We start from the raw sequence: 18,284 nt of genomic DNA on the forward strand, positions 1-18,284 counted from the left end.
TCGAAATTTTTTCGTGGGGAAAAGATGATAACCCTTTAACAGAACACAGGAAATGATCACCTTCATGTCGGTGTATGAAGGGGTGTAAACTTGGCAACATACCTTTAGATCACAATAACAAAACTGCTGTTCCTGCTCTTCTTAAAACTGGGTGTAGGGTGATGTATGAACCATACTGGAACTAGATAAGACGCTACTTGTTAACGAAGAGAAACCGAAGAAAAAGGAACACAAAAAATCCCTCCAACTGTATGTTCATTTAGTAATCAACAATAACTTCGCTATCTAAAAAACTCTACGTATTGCTCCTGTGCACTCGAGAATTAAAATCATTATCAAAAGAAAGTGATGGTAAAGGCAATAAAAGAACCATTATCTCTACCTGTGACGAATCTGAACGAAACAAAAATTAATGCTGCAATAAGAAGGAAAAATGAACATAGTAAACTGTTGCCGGATACAATCCGCGGTATTATATGCGAACCATCGAATGCGGGGAAGATCAATATTATGATTAATTTTTATTGCAACCAAACAGGATACGATTTGAATATGTGTACGTTTACTCAAAACCTTTAGGGGCCGATGACCTTCGATGTTAGGCCCCTTTAAACAACAAACAGCATCATCACTAAAAATCTTTATCGCAAAAGAAATATATTGAACTAGCGAAGCATTTAAAATCCATTCAAGAAATATACAAGCGACTTTTTCTCTGACCATGAGCAAGTAATACCGCCAGAAAAATCACTAGGAAATTCTGTTTTTATTTTTGGCGATGTAGCTAGCAACAAACAGCAGCACATGAAAGACTATTTTAGTAGAGGTCACACTATATCGTAGATGATTTTACTTATGTCAAAGCTATTCTTGCATACCGAAACGTCTTATTAAAGGCAATGCTAATTTTATTATTCTGTATAAACAAGATGCAAGAAACCTTCGTCATGTTTATGATGATCACGTGAAAAGCGATATGAGTTACAACCAGTTCACTAATTAATGTTGAAATTGTTGGTCGCACTCGAAATTCAGATTTCTCTTTATCGATAGAATTAAGAAATGGTCGATATCGAAATGGATTCGATATATTTTATGAGATATAAAATACTATAGTGTATGCACTAACGAACTCATTTTTAATTTGTTGAGTACAGAAAGAACACCGCGATATCGTCAAACAACAGAACTAGAAACGTGTATGAGACGCAAACATCATGACGACATGATATTGCTACTTAATCATATGTGGATGAAAAAATGTTAAGTAATACAAATTACGTAAATTCAACATCTGATGGAAACTTAAGTAATCCAGGTAAACGGTTGAGAACGTTGCTAGTACTATAAACAGGGAAGATGCTTGTAACAAAAATTATGTGTTGGAAACCGTCAAGGACAGTATTAACAAGAAATGCGTGTCATTTTAGATCTCAAAAATGAAATACGTGACATGTGATCTAGATGAAGATTCAGTTAACTTTAAGAACAAAAGGATAAACGGAATAGCTACAGCGATAAATGGAAACGAAGCAGTTTCGCTAACAGAACACTCAGTGACAACACCAAACACAGCTGCAAATGCGAAGTTTGTACGCCGAACGTTAAGCCCGATGCGCTACGCACTATTTATTTCTCACTAGTAAACGATGCTATTTCAGCCTATTACACACACAGTAGCTTACTTAGTATGCCGCAACATCTAATTAACTATTTGCCATCACGGTTTCTCTCAACGTATGCTGCACACGACGTAGATTTTGCTTGGGAAAAGCTACCTTTCTACACTAAGTCGTTACTCGAGGTAGCCGCATGCAGACGTTGTCAACGACACTATAATCATTGAGGAGATAGTGGAGATGATTTTGACGGCCCAAATCCAATGATTAAAGAATTTGAACCCTGTAAGAAGGAATTTTGAAATGTATTTTGACCAAAAAGTAAATAAAACAATGTGAAGATCTTCATTATTAGACTACCTTAAATAATGATCCTTCCTAACTTACATGCATACAAATCCTCTCACTTTTAACTGTCTTTTTTCCGTTGACGACTTGGCGAGTCGGCCGTGCGGTTAGGACCGCGCAGCTGTGAGTTTGTATCCGAGAGATAGTGGGGTTCTAAATCCACTGTCCCCAGCCCTGAGTATGGTTTTGTTTGCTCCTCATTTTCACACCAGGAAAATGCTGGGGCTGTACCTTACTTAAGGTCACGGTCGCTTCCTTCCCACCCCTAGCCCTTTCCTGCCCCATCGTCGCTGTAAGATCTATCTGCGTCAGTACGACGTAAAAACAAATTGTAAAAATCGTTGACGATACAATTATCTAACATGAAGATTTACGGCTGGATCCCCTTCTTGAAACCAACGTGAACAATTTGAGAGCTACTCAAGATGAAATAAACACTGGAAAATGATATTAGGTAAGTGGGTAGGAAAAAACAAAAATTCTGTAAATAAGAATTGTATCAACTGACCATTCATTTACAGACAATAGAATTCATCCCCACTCGTAGAGCTGTGGTGTAGCACGGTTAGCCTGCTCGCTCCCACGTTAACCTGGAGTACAGGATACAAAACAAAACAGAGCAGATGTAGCACATTCCTTCCGCACGCCGCATGGCCATGTCACGGTGAATGCCTTTGGCGGGGAGCCCGCGCTGTGGTGGGCGCGCCTGGCGTTAGCGCGTGCGCAGAGGCAGTGGTGATCTAGACTTCTTGTACACAACCTACTTCCGTGTAAGTAACTACTGAACCAGGATACTGGATAACAACAGACAGGTAGAGCCTCCGATAAATGGAGGAGTCCGTGTTTAATCTTAGGGCAGAGTGCAGATCCAGGATGATTTCAGCTCGTTGTATTAATCACGGAGGTACCTTATCTGGTCGTCCAAGAAGACAAGGAACTCAACGTACATCAAACAATCTGTAACTGCTGTCCAAGCGTATACCAACGGCTGCGTTGCTCGTGGATAAACTGCGTACAGCCAAAGGTTTTCATTGTGTAATACGCAGGGAAAGCTTGGGTGAAGCGGCATCTGTTGCAAATTTTAAGCAGACGCCAATAGCGTTTGTTGGCGCCTCAGGTGTAGAGGCAACACACTAGATACAGCGAGCAGGATAGCAATTGAGTTCGTACGGAATGCTCCCGTTGCCAGACTAACTTCGCTGTGGTGGATGCTATTCAGTTTCACAAGGACATTTTGCCTTGGTGATCCATATGCTGCACTGCCGTAGTCTAACCTGGATAAAATATGTGCCCTATAAAAGCTTAGGTGCATCGTGTGACCTGACCACGAAGTAGTGCCGCTAGGAAAATTAAATATTCAGTTTCTTAGAGCATTTGACATTTTACTGACGCTTGTGTGGCTACAATGATCATTAATATCGATAAGGAGCCCAATAAATGGGTATGAGTTAACTACATAAATAAAGCTCAGGACGAAAGTGAAGAGTGAGCTTCTTGAAGAAGTGAACAACAGTGATCTTTGCAGTTGAAAACCGAAAGCCATGTTCTAAAATCCACTGTTCCACTCCCCAAATAGCTCGCTATAATTGTCGATCTGCGACTGCCATATATTGTTAGCTATAATGCAGAACAAAATCGTCCACATACAGGGTGTATTATATACCAAAAAAAATCAGGGATATTCTTTGTATTATGTAAAGAACGATGAATCAATCGGATTGGCGAAGAAAACGTTTCTCTTCGAGAAAATGAGGTTCATTTATTACTTCCGGGCGCCCGATTCTGACTGACGAATTTGCCGTGTTTGCTGTGCCAGAGAGCCAGCCGCTGACTGTTGCTGTGCGTCAGAGGAGGGAAGGAAGGGGAAGTGGGGTGTACTATAGGGGGAGTCAGAGGTAACGCTCAGTGCGAATGCACAAGTTTCACTTCGTTTCGCATGGTCGCCTCTGCACAAATCGAATCCTAAGTTTACAGTAGAAATTCGAGAGAATAGTTCCATTTCACTACACTAACAAAGAAATGGTTGATATGTACCTAGTCTATAGCGCAGCATATGGGAATGGGAGAGAAACTGCACGGAGTTATGGCCTTCGGTGCCCTAATCATCGCCACTCTCATCATTCAACCTTCGTCTCCATTAACAGGCGACTGCGTGAAGGAGAGAGCTTCATACCTTAGATGCACGACAGAGCGCTGTCAGCATGGAACCCAGAATTTTAGGATGCCGTTTTAGAAAAATTAAGTTATAATCCATCAACCAGTACGAGGTCTGTCGCGAGGAATGTTGACGTTTCTCACATTTCTGAAAGGGACAGGGACAAACCTGCGGATTTGAACGAGGAAGCGAATGTATACACGTGGAGCATTATCTCTGTCTTTGTCTATTATACACCACAAATCCCCTCCCTACCCTTTCCTGGCGTATGGCAAAGGCTTGTGCTCTTGCACAGCAAATACGGCGATTTCGTCAATTCGAATCTTGCACCTGGAAGCAACAAAGTAACCTCATTTTCACGAAACGAACAATGTTCTCTGCCAATCCGATAGCGCCATCATTCTTTATATAACACGAAGAACATCCCTGACTTTTTGTCCATATAATTTAGATACACCATGTATACCGACGGTACTACTGCTGAAGCAGCAGCAGCCACAATACCATTTACGGCAAACGCAAACAGAGTGACAACGAGAACCAATTCCCGTGGGACTCCACTTTTCTGAAAATGATACTACCAATATACCCTCTCTACTCGGACATGGAATAGACGGAGAGACAAAAATTTCGCAATAAAAATCGGCAGGTTACATCGTAATTTATATTGATGCAGGACTGAAATGATGCCATATCGCCATGGGCTGCCACAAGCATTCTATAAATTGAAAACAAGAGCCACCAAATGAATTTTTCGGAAAAACGCGTCCTGGATAGAATTCTCCAGACGTACCAAATGGTCAGTGTTGGAGCGGGCAGCTCAAAATCCACATTGCGTACTCGGAGAAAAGTCCTCTTTTCTCCAGACACCACACAAGACGGCGATTCACCATCCTCCCAAATAGTTAACACAGAGAGTTCGTGAGACAAATAGTTACGTAACTTCCTGCATACTTAGGATCTTTGTCAGGCTTGTCATATTCGCCATTGTGACAGATATTCACGCTCTATCCAGATTCAGTTCAACACTCCAATAAGATATAAAAGGCTATCCTAGCTGAGGTGTTTCAACGTCTGGTTATGGAAATAATATGGTCCTGGAGCCATGCCCTTGCAAAGCGCCAAGGCACTGGGGAGTTCCACTCCGTAAAGGGAACGCTATAATCCTCTAAAGCATGAATGGCTAAACATAAATGATGGCGTTTTGCCTCCCACTGCAAATCAAGGAAATCAGAATGGTAATTCCCGTGCCAGACACATCTGCGAAATGACTTCCTAAATGATTAGCCACCAAGGGTGGATCGGTCACAATACTGCCTGCAATGGAAATTCCCGGTTCTAAGGATAGTCCTTGTACACCAGAAATGCGTCGAAGTTTAATCTACACTTAAGATGACGGTGTATGTGACATCATGGACGATATACGTTTTTTCCATGAAGCTTTCTAACACTGTCGAATAAGAACTTGCTCCATAGGGCGAAGTTTCTTAAACGTTACCAAGTTGACCACTGTAGGCAGCCTACGATAGCGTTTACGAGAGCGACGACGTTCTTTTATAGCTGCTGCAATTTCTTCGTTCCACCAAGGAACGATTTTACGCCGAGGAGTCCCAGAAATGGACTTTTTAGCAGCAGCAAGAGTATCTTGTATGAAATGAGTTATATCATAGTCTACACTCCGGTTATTCTCGTCGCTAAAGACAGCTAGTGATGTGAACTTTGGCCAATCAGCACGTTTTAGAATCCATGGGGGAGGAGCTTCTATTGGATTTCTGTATCAACAAAGTGATAATAATGGGGAAATGGTTACTATCACAGAGGTCATCGTGTACATCCCACCGAAGTAGGGGAACAAGCGCACGATTGCACAGACTAGTCAATGCGGAAGAAGATACCCATCGCTACGCTGAAATGTGTTGGTTCCCCTGCATTCAAAATGCATAAATCCAGCTCTCTTTTTAACTGTTCCAACTCCCTTCCTCTGGGGCAAGTTATTTCAGAGCCCCATAAGAGGTGACGTCTGTTAAATTCACTCAATAAGAGGAAAGGAGGTGGGATCTGATCTATAAGGTCAATTACATCTTTGATATTAAGAGGCTAGCCTGGTGAGTAATAAACATTGCAAACTGTGGTTATGACAGGAAACTAAACACGTATCGTTACTGCCTCCAGCTGGGTTCTTAATGGAACCGCTTCGCTGTAGATGTAGATGTCAGAACGACTGAAAATACCAATGCCAAAGGAAATCCGGATAGCATAATCCCGTTCTGTCGACCTGGTGTGAGATTAGTTTCTTGAATTCAGACTATACTCGCCGCAAATTAACTGATTAGCTGGCGCGGCTCAGTAAGATGCCTGTCATAACCGTCAAAATTCCACTGTAACCGTAATTGTAACAATGACATAGTGTGGACTTTTTAAAGGAATTCAAGGTTATAAGTGGCGAGACACTAACATCTCCATCCGATGATGGAGATAGATGCTTGACGTGCAACACCTCGTTTGACGAGGTGATGTACGCCTTCAGCTTCTTCAACATCTTTTCGAGGGGGGTTTCCTCCTACGAGGGGAATGCACAGGTTTTACAGCAGTGGTATCTACTGGCGCTGACACAAATCCTCCAGAGCGAGTAAATGTTTTTCCATTCGCATGAGGGTTAGAAGATCGCCTGGTAAAAGAATCCACATTCCCCCCCACCCTTATTTCACTGACATCTTGGGGGTGCCGGTTTGGGTTTTCTAGACGGCACAGGCTTGTTTTTGGTCGAAGACTGGGCGTTCCCGACCTTCGAGCTTTTCGTCTATGCGGCGTTGCTCACAGGAGCAACTGCCGCCTTTAGCGCAGCAATCTTCACAGGTGTTGGTGCAACTAACGACGAACCTGGCAGATTATGTGCAATCCGGCCGAAGTCTAGTATCTACGCAGGCGCATTCATGAAATTAAACTTTCGGCACGCTTCCTGGTATGAAAGACCATCTGGTGTTGATATCCTGGATCTTCTTCTCACTGAGATAGAGCGGACATTTTCTATCTCGAGGAGAACGTAGACCAGGGCAGTTAGTGCACCTGTTCTGAGGTATGCACTCTTCCGCGCCATGATCTTCTCTTCCACATGTACCATACACAGACTGACCCGAACAACGAAATACCATGTGTCCGAACTTGACATTGATAGCACCGCATGGGAGGCGGGATGTACGGCCTTTGACGTTTGACTTTGCGTGTAATGCGCCGGATATGTATTACGCCTCGGTTATTGATGCCTTCCATCAACTTATCTTCAGTGTTCTAAATGAGGTCACGGTGGAAGGTGACTCCGCGAACTAGATTCAAGAATTTGTGTTCTCCCACTCTGATAGGGATTTCACCAAAGTGCTCGCACGTAAGCACCAGATCAACCTGAACAGCAGTGCGCGTCTTTAACAACAAACAATCATTGCGCATTTTCTTTTTTCAAGTTCGCCGTAGACACCTTCGATTTGAATACCGAAAAAATAGACTTCGCCAGTTTGAAACCTTACCCATCAGATCTTGTAGCAACCAATAACCCACTTTGTCATAGCAGGCATTGCCCGGGGCCTGATGTTGGATGACGCCTTATACGGGCTGATTGAGGCAATGAACACCAGGACTCCCTTCCCCAAATTATCCGCAATAGCTTGTACCCTATAGAGTGTAAAGCGTAATAAGTGCAGATAAACAATAAATTGATAATAATATGCTCCTCTGGCATTCGGCTGTGTGATGACCTGCCTTGTCAGGCGGATGCTACTGCCGAGTACGTGGTGCTTCCACCCGACGGGCTGAGGATACCGTCTGGGCTTTCAAGCGCAGTCGCACACGTAAGAGGCCTTTCCCCCAAGCAGCACGCATATCAAATTTTGATTCGGTCTACAATCAACCCTCAAGAAAGAATAACGAAAAAGAGGGTCCCGATGGCCACATGTCCCTTTTAGTCGCCTCCTTCGAAAGGCAGGGTTCGCCTGTGGAACAAACCCTTCCATCCATAGGGGGGTACAATTCATGGCTCCAAATCCATAATCCATTTCCGCGCCTAGGTCTCCCCTTTCAGTCGCCTCATACGACAGGCAGGCGATACCGTAGTTGTATTCTTCGTCTGCATCCCTCATTTCACAGCGAGTGGTTTTGTTGTTCATCTGAGTGTGTTTACATTCCTGTAGTTCTTATTTTATTCATGGGGCCTCTAAATATTAGTTCCTAATAAGCGTTGACCTCTAAGATCTTTTGCTACCACTTCATTCCCACCTAGACATACGTACTCCCTTCACAAAGTTGCAGGTTGTTCTGATTTGGTCTTCTTGGATTTTTTTTTCTCTCTCTTCACCTGGTAGTCCTAGAGTGGAGAGTCTGATTCTACCCAGCGCCTCACATTCGAAAAGTATGTGTTCAGCTGATTCCTCTGCTTCATTGCATTTCCTACATATGTTGTCTCTTATTACTCCAATTCTATGTAGGTGTTTCTTCAGAAGGCAGTGTCCTGTCAACAGTCCTACTACTGAGGACTCTGCTGAGTTACAACAGTTCTATAGTATGCTTCTTGTTTGGTCCTTTTATCAGTTCCTATGCAAGCCTGCGTCCTGGAGTACTTTTCCAGTTTTCCATTTGTTTCCTTTGTACTCATTTTCTTATGTAGTATCGGGCTTATCCATAGGAAATCCCGCATACAGGTTCTGGGCCTACTAAATTTGTTTCTGCCCCTTTCCTGGCCAGTTTACCTGTCTTTTCATTTCCTTCTATACCTGCATGCCCTGGTACACATATCATTTTGACAATGTACTTTGAGAGCTTCAGGAGAAGTGAGTGGCAATATCAGACAATTCTGGATATTATCTGGACTGCCTCTAGTGCCTTAATGGCCGATTGGCTGTCCGTTCCTGTAGTTACACACCTTCATAAGAAAAATTACCTTACTTCGATGCCAGAAATACTCACAACAACGCACACGGAGCTGATGATAACGAATTTTCGTGTTCCTAACTCAAGCAACGAGAATGTCAAACGATTTTTTTTTCAAAAAGCCTCAATCATGATCCCTCAATCTGGTTTTTGAACTGCATCCTTAAATTCAGTAGAAAAGTTTGAAGGCTTTAAGAAATCTCTAGCCGGAGGAAGGATAATATTTTGTTTTATTTCACTCTTCAGTGGCTTAGAAGATCGTGGCACCGAGCGAGTGGCTACGGCGTTTGGGTCACGTAGCTGTAAGACTGCTTTCTGTAGAGAGTGGATTCGAACCCCACTGTCGGCAGCCCAGAAGATGGTTTCCCGAGGTTTCCGATTCTCACACCAGGCAAATGCTGGGGCTGTACCTTAACTAAAGGCCACGGTCGCTTCTTTCCCGCTCCTAGTTCTTTCTTATACCATCGTCGCCATAAGACCTATCTGTGTCGGTGCCACGTAAAGCAAACTCTCAAGATCGTCGTCACTGAGGGACTTGTAATTTTCATGCGTAGCTCCTTAATACAACAGTTACCATCCATTTCGCTCACAGTTCAGATTCTTGCTGCATGTCCGTGTATCCGTAATGACCTATAATGGAAGCGTCCGTGGTCTTGAGAAAGGGTATCATCGTAGCAATTTCCCGGAGTGAATGCAGGAAACCACCTCAAGGATGGTGGGCTGTTTAATAATAGTTATGATTATAGCATATCGTATCCACGATTTATTTGAAATAAGAGCAAATGTTTCGTCGCAGAAGATTATCACGAATAAAACTTTCCCAGTCGCTATAAGACCTGTCTGTGGCGGTGCGACGTAAAGCAACTTGTAAAAAGAAAACCTTCCCAAGTCACACGTGACGCCCAGAGTGTCCCATACTGGTGCAGATTGGTTTGGAAACGATGCCGCCGTTTCGCAGACTTCAGCATAGCAGCTTCCTGTCCGAGAGACCCAGGTTCAACTCATGGCTCTACTAAAAATTAAAACCTTGAACCTGTTTTCCAGTCAATGACTGGGTCAGGGATGGGATAAATGAAGCCCCCAACTTGCGGCGAGGATAGGAATTGTGCCGGCTGCCGAAGCCATTCGCACTCCTCTGGAGCAATGATTAATGACTGACAGATGAAATGAAATGATAGTGGAGAGTGTTGCTGGAATGAAAGATGACAGAGAAAACCGGAGTACCCGAATAAAAACCTGTCCTGCCTCCGCTTTTTCCAGCACAAATCTCATATGGAGTGACCGGGATTTGAACCACGATATCCAGCGTTGAGAGGCCGGCGCGCTGCCGCCTGAGCCACGGAGGCTGTCATGGCTCTACTATGAATTTCAAACAGCGGGATGTTTAAAGTCACCCCAACATAGAATTTAAGACTTTAAGAATTTAAAATTTAGGGCCTAGAACGGCAGGCACTCTACCTCGAGTAAACGGATATGGATTAAATCACTCTGAATGTTTTCAATATTGTATTTATGTGGCTGCCAGACGAACGTCGTGATGATAAGTGTCATGTAGGACACTACGACCGTTTCCTTACCTTACCTTAGCTAATTACAAATAATAATAATTGTAGAGCCTCAACTACCAAGTTCCAGCTATTCTGAAGTGATGCCATCTAGGCTGCCTGCCTACCAATTTTGGCATTCCGATTTTGCTCCTGTCTAGCGATGAAAGCGGAATTCTACTAAAGAATTCCTATGGCTTAGTTTAATTTTGTCAGGTGACTCTTTAAGTGTGCCGCCAGAAATCATTAACATTCCGATAAGGACATAGAATGCCAAAATTATTGACTGTCCTTCAAAATTCGTGAGGATCGAACCCCCTGAAGTTGCGATCATGAGTCGGACACTACCACTGATCCAAAGAAGCAGCCAGTTACAAATACACACAAGAGTACAGGCCAAGGCCACCTTTATTACAAGGGCCAATAATTTCTGAACAGAGACAGCTATGCCTTGGAAATATACCTACAGTTAGTGCTTGTTCAGAAGAACAGTATTACACTGAAGAGCAATTTTGTTTTAATTATTGTCGCATCTTGTTACACTTTGATTTCGATCAATGTTGACCTCATGGCTGTTGATCACGACGAGCCAAAACCGAAGAATGAAACAAAAACAACAACAGTCCCCAAATAAGTAACTATTACTCAAGTGTGGGGAAGAGACCTTTTCTTCCGAGCGTATAGTTTCAGACGGATGTACTACAGACTGTGCTGAAAGCCTGCAATATATTCTCTTGGAGGTTGAAAAGAGGAGCGGCGAGGATGATATGCAAATTAATACTTCCGGGAATAAAGTGGTGTCAGTAGGGAAGAAACACTGAATGCAAAGTGGAGAATATGAAACTCTAACGGGTGGATTATTTAAAATAATACCTAGGATTTTTATTCTCACTGGATGGTAGTACTGTATACTGAAATGAGAGTGAATCAAGGTGCAGCGAGCTCGCAGTTACGCTCATCGGTATTCTGTAATAAAGAAGCGGGTTCTCGGAGGAAACTCTCTTTACATCGGTTTGTGTCCGGCTCCATGGGTAAATGGTGGCCGTTGGTCCAAGATGACCCGGCGTCGATTCCCTGCAGGGTCGGTGATTTAAACTTGCATTAGTTAATTCCGCTGACTTGGGGGCTGGGTGTTCGTGCCGTTCTCAGCACTGTAATTCATTTTAGGTAGGGTCCAAACTTCATAGATGCGCAGGTCGCCTATAAGGCGTCAACTAGAAAGACCTGCACCAGGCCCATCCGAAGGCCACACGACATCATCATCGATCTGTTTTCAGAGCGACTTTATTGTATGGGAATGAAAGTTGGATCTGCTTAGGATATCTCATTGAGAATTTAGAAATTAGAGATACGAAAGTAGCGAGAATGATTGTTATTATAAACAGGTAGGAACAATAGCGAATTTAGGGGATAAGGGCTATATTAGGAATAATTTCTATGGGTAAAGCTGTATATATAAACTGGCTTCGTTGGTGGGTTTATGTAAGGTGAATTGGGGAGGATAGATTACCTCGGACAATAATGAACTTACCGTGGAGGATAAGAGAAGTAGAAGAAGACCACGACGACGTTTATACTCAGTGTTTAATTATAACAGGTTTGGAACTTAAACGAAGCCACAGAGCTAGTTGCAAACACGGGATTATGGAGGCACTTAGTTGATTCACAGAGGCTCGTAGACTAACTGCTGAAAGGCATAACAGTCCATAATGAAGACATGTGTATGTATGCATGTATGTATTTATGTATTATTTTATTTGCTATTTGTTTTACATCGTATCACACAGACAGGCCTTATGGCGACGATGGAATAGGGAGGTGTTAGGACTGGAAAGGAAACTACAATCGTCTTAATTAAGATACAGCACCAGCATTTGCTTGTGTGAAAATAGAAAATCATCTTCAGGGCTGCCGACAGTGGGGTTCGAACCCACGGTCTCTCGAATGCAAGCTAACAGCTACGCGACCCCACATCGCATAGCCAACTTGCTACGTATAAAAAAGTGGTCAGCTGGAAATTCTCAGTCCCCGAGTAGAAACACGACACTGAGGAAGGAGTACAGTAGGTTTCTTGTCTATTTAATACGCGGATTTATCCACAATTTGCCAATAAGTAGTCTATTTTTGCTTTTAGAAAGAGTTTAAATGATAGCATTTCCTTCATATTGCCTCAAAATACTGCTTGTCGCCTTTCTAAAATAACAGAACTATGCAAGTGTATTGGCAGATTGTGTATTGGACAAATGCAGATGGAGGAGTAAGACAAGAAATTGATTACGAAACACCACAGCACAGGATGAGGTATACAAAGCTTAACTATGATTCTTCTGTACAATAATCCACTGTTTTTATCTTAGTGCATGCTCCAAACAGCTGCACACCAACTGATCTTTCTACGTACGCAGATAGCAGTTTTTCCAACAGTGTGTGTGTTTTCTCTAGAAATTATTTCCAATCTCATTCTCAGGGAAGTGCTTGAGTACTATCTCATTTTAAATCCACGACATCTGAAGGCTACTCGTTCTATGCTCAAATTATTATAATATACGCACATTACCACGCCAAATAGTTACAACACACACAAATAAGTATCACTTAAAATAAATGTTTCTACCTTCCTCGTCTAAAACACTGAGCAATGTACCCTGAGGTTTGAAACATATACTGCAAATTCTCAACGTCTATTTACCAAAAACATCACAGCTCAGGTTGCCATTTGTGTTTCAGAATAATTTTAATGATCCATCGCTCCAGAGACGAAAACAATTCATTGACCCTTTGAGGACGAAGGCGCAGTTGAAGACACCACGAGGTGGACGACAATGACGAGTTTGATTAAAACTTAGAACGAGGAGATGCTAATCACCTCTCATATGCTTAACAGGCGCAGTAACCCATACAGATGAGCATTGGCCTTCTCAGCCCAAGCTGGTGGGTTCGATCCCGGCTCAGTGCGGTGATACTTCAAGGTGCTAAAATATGCCCGCCTCCTGGTAGTATATTTACCAGCAGGTAAAAGACTCCTGCAGGAAAAGTAGCTGACACCTTAACAACTCATAAAAAGCATTAAAGCTGTTTGTAGACCGTAAAACCAATATTATTATTATTATTATTATTATTATTATTATTATTATTATTATTATTATTATTATTATTATTTTATTCTCACCAAGCAAAGTAGCCACGCATGTTATCGTGCTACGGCGATTGAGCGAAGCTCTGTATTTGAGAGATGAGTGGGTTCGAACTCCCAACGTCGGCTGTCCAGAGAATAGTTTTCTGTGGTTTCTTATTTTCACCTCCAGGAAAACGTCGGGAAAGTTCCTATTAATAGACCACAACCCATTCCTTCCGCCTTCCTACCCAGTTTATTTCACCCTCGTTCATTTCATCTTCATTAGCTTCTCAACTGAGATTTGCGGGGGAAAAGGCATCCGGCCGTATTTATATGCCATAAATTTCATCTCACCTCATCCTCGACCCCGTATCAGAAAATGGGACTAAGGGGACACAAATATTATTATTATTACTGTTATTATTATTATTATTATTATTATTATTATTATTATTATTATTATTATTATTATTAAGGGTGAATAGATCAGTATCTTAGATGCTGGCTTCCCACACAGAAGGTTGAAGCTCGAATCGCGGTCAATCCTGGGTTGAGATTTTCATCTCAAGAATCACGTCGCGTTAGGAAGGGAATCCGGTCTTAAACGCCTGACCAAAATCAAAATTAGTCTGGGTAGCTCCAGTAATCCCATAAATAGCTGGATGAGCTGAAGAGAAATATTACTGTTATATACATTTCACCATTGTCCTTTTCCAATGAGTGCCTTTCCCAGACGGATCGAGGACATCCTCACGTCCTGCACGACTAGTCTGGACATTGATATCGAGAGAATTGTTCCATAATATGAACGCTTACATGAGAATAATTATGTTTATTATCCTGTCGATGGCCTCCGACTATGGTACTGACGCCTTTCCAGAAGCTAAGTGTAATCATAAATGAGAGGTAAAAATAAATAAAATAAAATCATAAATGCATTAATTTGCTATATTAATTCTGTCTATTGAAATGCAATAGCACTAAGAGCACCGTAATGAACTGGTTAAGAATTTGATCATCCATGTGCGATAGAAGGGAAGAGTAGTCAGTTGTCATTGCCCTGAATTTGGAACATTCTGTGACTTATTAGGTGCTTGACATGTTCTACTATTCTCAATAATAACTGCACCCTTCTAAAAATGTACCTCTTTAGAAAACGGAAGTACTCTAGTTACGATATCGTCGTTGTGTCTCGAAATACCGTTAGTAACAATGTTAAGGGGAGAAATACTGGTCCGCAGCACATGTATCACAGAACGCACATTCGTTGACCTAAGACAGAACCTTTCTGGTCAGAGTTCTAAGCTGAAATATTATCACATAGCGGTTTCTCCAAGCCACCGTGACTCAGGCGGCAGCACGCCAGCCTCTCATCGCTGGGTTCCGTGGTTCAAATCCTGGTCACTCCATGTGAGATTTACGCTGGACAGAGAGGAGGCGGGACAGGTTTTTCTCCGGGTACTCCCTGTCATCTTTCATTCCAGAAACACTCTCCAATATCATTTCATCTCTCAGTCATTAATCATTGCTCCAGAGGAGTGCGACAGGCTTCGGCAGCCAGCACATTTCGTATCCTCGCTGCTAGATGGGGCTTCATTCATTCCATTCCTGACCCGGTCGAATGACTGGAAAGCGGCCGTGGATATTCAGAAGCGGTTTTCCTATGCTCAATGACGAAATATAAGAAAATACTTTCTCGCCAAGTGTAACACTCCACATACCTATCGGATAATACTTCAACATCTTTGTCTCAATAAAATTTGCGACGTACGAGTATAGATGCTGAAGGGCAACGGCATAACCATTTGAAACACCGGATCCCGAAAGATCTGCGAAGTTAAGCACCAGTGGGAGGAAAAGAGGAAAGCAGTTGCGAGTAAACTCCGGCTCAGAATGATGCCTGGTGAGTGGTACATGGCTCAGCTGGTGACACTGATTTGGTCAAGGTCTAGATTTGAATAAGGTGCTAGCTTTTCTTATGAATACTGAGCTCAGGATTTCTATTGAACGAAACAAAGACCTCCTTCCCGGTCTTTTCCCAATGTACTGTGGTCGGCTATGGTTGTCGATTTGGCCCATTCTACGGCCGGATGTCTTCCCCGACGCCAAAAGTATTCACTATTACGTGTTTCTGTGGTGGTTGGGAGTGTAAATGTAGAGAGCGTATTAGTTGAACACAAATATCCAGTCCCCGAGTCAAAGGATTAACGACACGCAGTTAAAATCCCTGAACCCGCCGGGAATATTCAGCCGAGGAGCTAGATGTAAATTAAAAAACATATTTCATACAACAATGCCTATTTTTCAGTCTCAAATATAGTACAATTCTTTGTAGAGTAGGGTTGTATAAAGTCTTGCTTGTCTTTAATAAATATACATATCACTATAGATATATCGTAGCAACATTAGCCGGTACACCGTGAGTACATACGGCTGATTGTCATGATACTCCGAACCTATAAAATGAAATAACAAGAATACTTATGTTATAGGAAAGCCGCACTCAACTTCGTTGCTATGATGTGTCCAGTATACTGGACATTTAAGCATGTCACTTCACCTCTCTCTCCATTTTAGCGCACTTTATATATATAGGACGTAACTGATATACTGTACATTGGTATTTAGGGCTTGGGACATATTCAGCCATCAGTCATAGTAGTTACGAATGCAGAAATGTTCTTATAGCATGGGTTCTTATTGTGGACTTTTACTAGACATACTCATGACAACGGCAGTGTTAAGTAACTCAGGACTTAAAATGAAGCCTACCGGGCGAGTTTGCCGTGCAGCTAGCGACGCACGGCTGTGTGCTTTCATCCGGGCGATAGTGGGTTCGAATCCCACTGTCGGCAGCCCTGAAGATGGTTTCCCGTGGTTTCCCATTTTCACACCAGGCAAATGCTGGGGTTGTAACTTAATTGAGGCCACGACCGCTTCCTTCCAACTCCTAGGCCTTTCCTATCCCATCGTCGCCATAAAACTTATCTGTGTCGGTGCGACGTAAAGCCATTACCAAAAGAAAAAAATGAAGCATGCACTCAGCATTTCCTAGAGTGACTAAGGAGTTACACACTCTTCATAGCTCTTGTCAGCGCGGCCTTGGTTCTCTTCATGGTGCCGCTTTCATTACCTTCTTGTAACGTAAAGTGCAGATTACCATGTACAACTACTAATGTGGCTTAAAGTTAACCGAAAGAATCCTAGGAAGGTGTATCCCGAAATAAGAAGTATGCCTAGACTATATCTTTACAGCTTGGTGGTGGCCGTTGGATCTGTACCATGTGATGGTCGTGTTTTGGCTTAAGGACTGAATAATATTCCTGCACTGAACAGTAGTCAATACTACTGCTCAGGTGATAGGACGAACAAGATTTTACATTCACTACCCCACAGCGTCTGAACAAAACAAATACCGAGCCTTAACCACAATTTAACACGTACCGGTATTAATGATTAAATTCTGAAGTCGTTGACTGTGTTTGTAACAATCGCATTTAAACGCTTGAATTGGGACATGAAGGTCACTACAGTTAATCTTTCAAGTACCGGTACCAACTACACCAAACGACACTTTCAGAACACTATTTCACCTAGAAGATGATGTAGTCCTATACTGGCCCTTTATAGTATGGATCATGATGCTACAATTGTTCGTTATGCTAATAAATGTAGCAGACAGACTCATTTACCCAATAAACAAGGTAGTATAGTAAAATATTACCTTTGATCAGTGGGTGCTCTTAGTTAGCAGGGTTGAGCAGACTTCCCATCAAATCTATGGAACAAAGCATGGCACCAACACGAACTAGAAACCCGCTGTTAGTATGTTAGTCCGTTGGTTCATATCGGAGACTGAACTGGAACTAGCGGGTGTCTGGTAGGGGGCGATATGATACGCGTGCGCGGAACTCACGTTGTCCATTCCACGTCGTGCATACAAACATCAGAGTAAGTACTTCTTGCGGGACACTTTCTCAGCGATAACACATTTATTATAATTAGTCTGTGCTTCGTGCTACCTCAGATCATATTTCAGACATAAAAACAAATGGCAGTAAAAATATGTATTTTATATTGAAAAACATTGTTAATTATGCACCAGTGTTATTTCCTAAATGTAGGGTGTTATGTGAATGTACTAGGTGGAAAGTAGGCGGACAACGCCCGGCGGGCTTTAAGAATCAATCGTTGGTCTCAACTTTATCCACCCACGCGCTCAACCCTTCCTCCCCTTCGCCCTGACGTAGGTGGACTCGCCCGTTAAGAGAATCGATGCCCTAGGTATGCTCACGCGGTACATCGATGAACCAATGACCTATATACGATTACATCTTCTTTAATAAGAACACACGGCCCGGATTGGGGCCTTTTCTTTCAAGCAACAAAAATCAATTTCTATATGTCAGTTGCAATCCACCCTGCTAATGGAAAGGACTATTTAACTCTGTTGTCTGAGGAGCTCTAACCTTCTGACTTAGCAGTCGTAAGTCATATTCCAGAACAGGACCGAAAGCTCCTTCATTCGGAGACCCGAGGTTCGAGTGACTGCACTGTAGGTGGTGTCCTAAGAGTTATTTTTTTCT

The 18,284-nt window shown here is 42.6% G+C and overlaps 1 protein-coding gene across 1 annotated transcript in view; it reads right to left on the reverse strand.

Annotated features, from left to right (window-relative positions):
- The window catches only part of LOC136864649 (ras-related protein Rab-37), a 329,300-nt gene extending 311,762 nt beyond the window's left edge, over positions 1-17,538 (reverse strand). Inside the window, exon 1 of the mRNA XM_068226376.1 lies at positions 17,423-17,538. The gene's annotated coding sequence lies outside the window, so the exon portion shown is untranslated. The remainder of the gene's footprint in view (positions 1-17,422) is intronic.
- Positions 17,539-18,284: the final 746 nt, after the last annotated feature.

The sequence above is a fragment of the Anabrus simplex genome, chromosome 2, assembly GCF_040414725.1.
Source record: "Anabrus simplex isolate iqAnaSimp1 chromosome 2, ASM4041472v1, whole genome shotgun sequence".
NCBI lineage: Eukaryota > Metazoa > Arthropoda > Insecta > Orthoptera > Tettigoniidae > Anabrus > Anabrus simplex.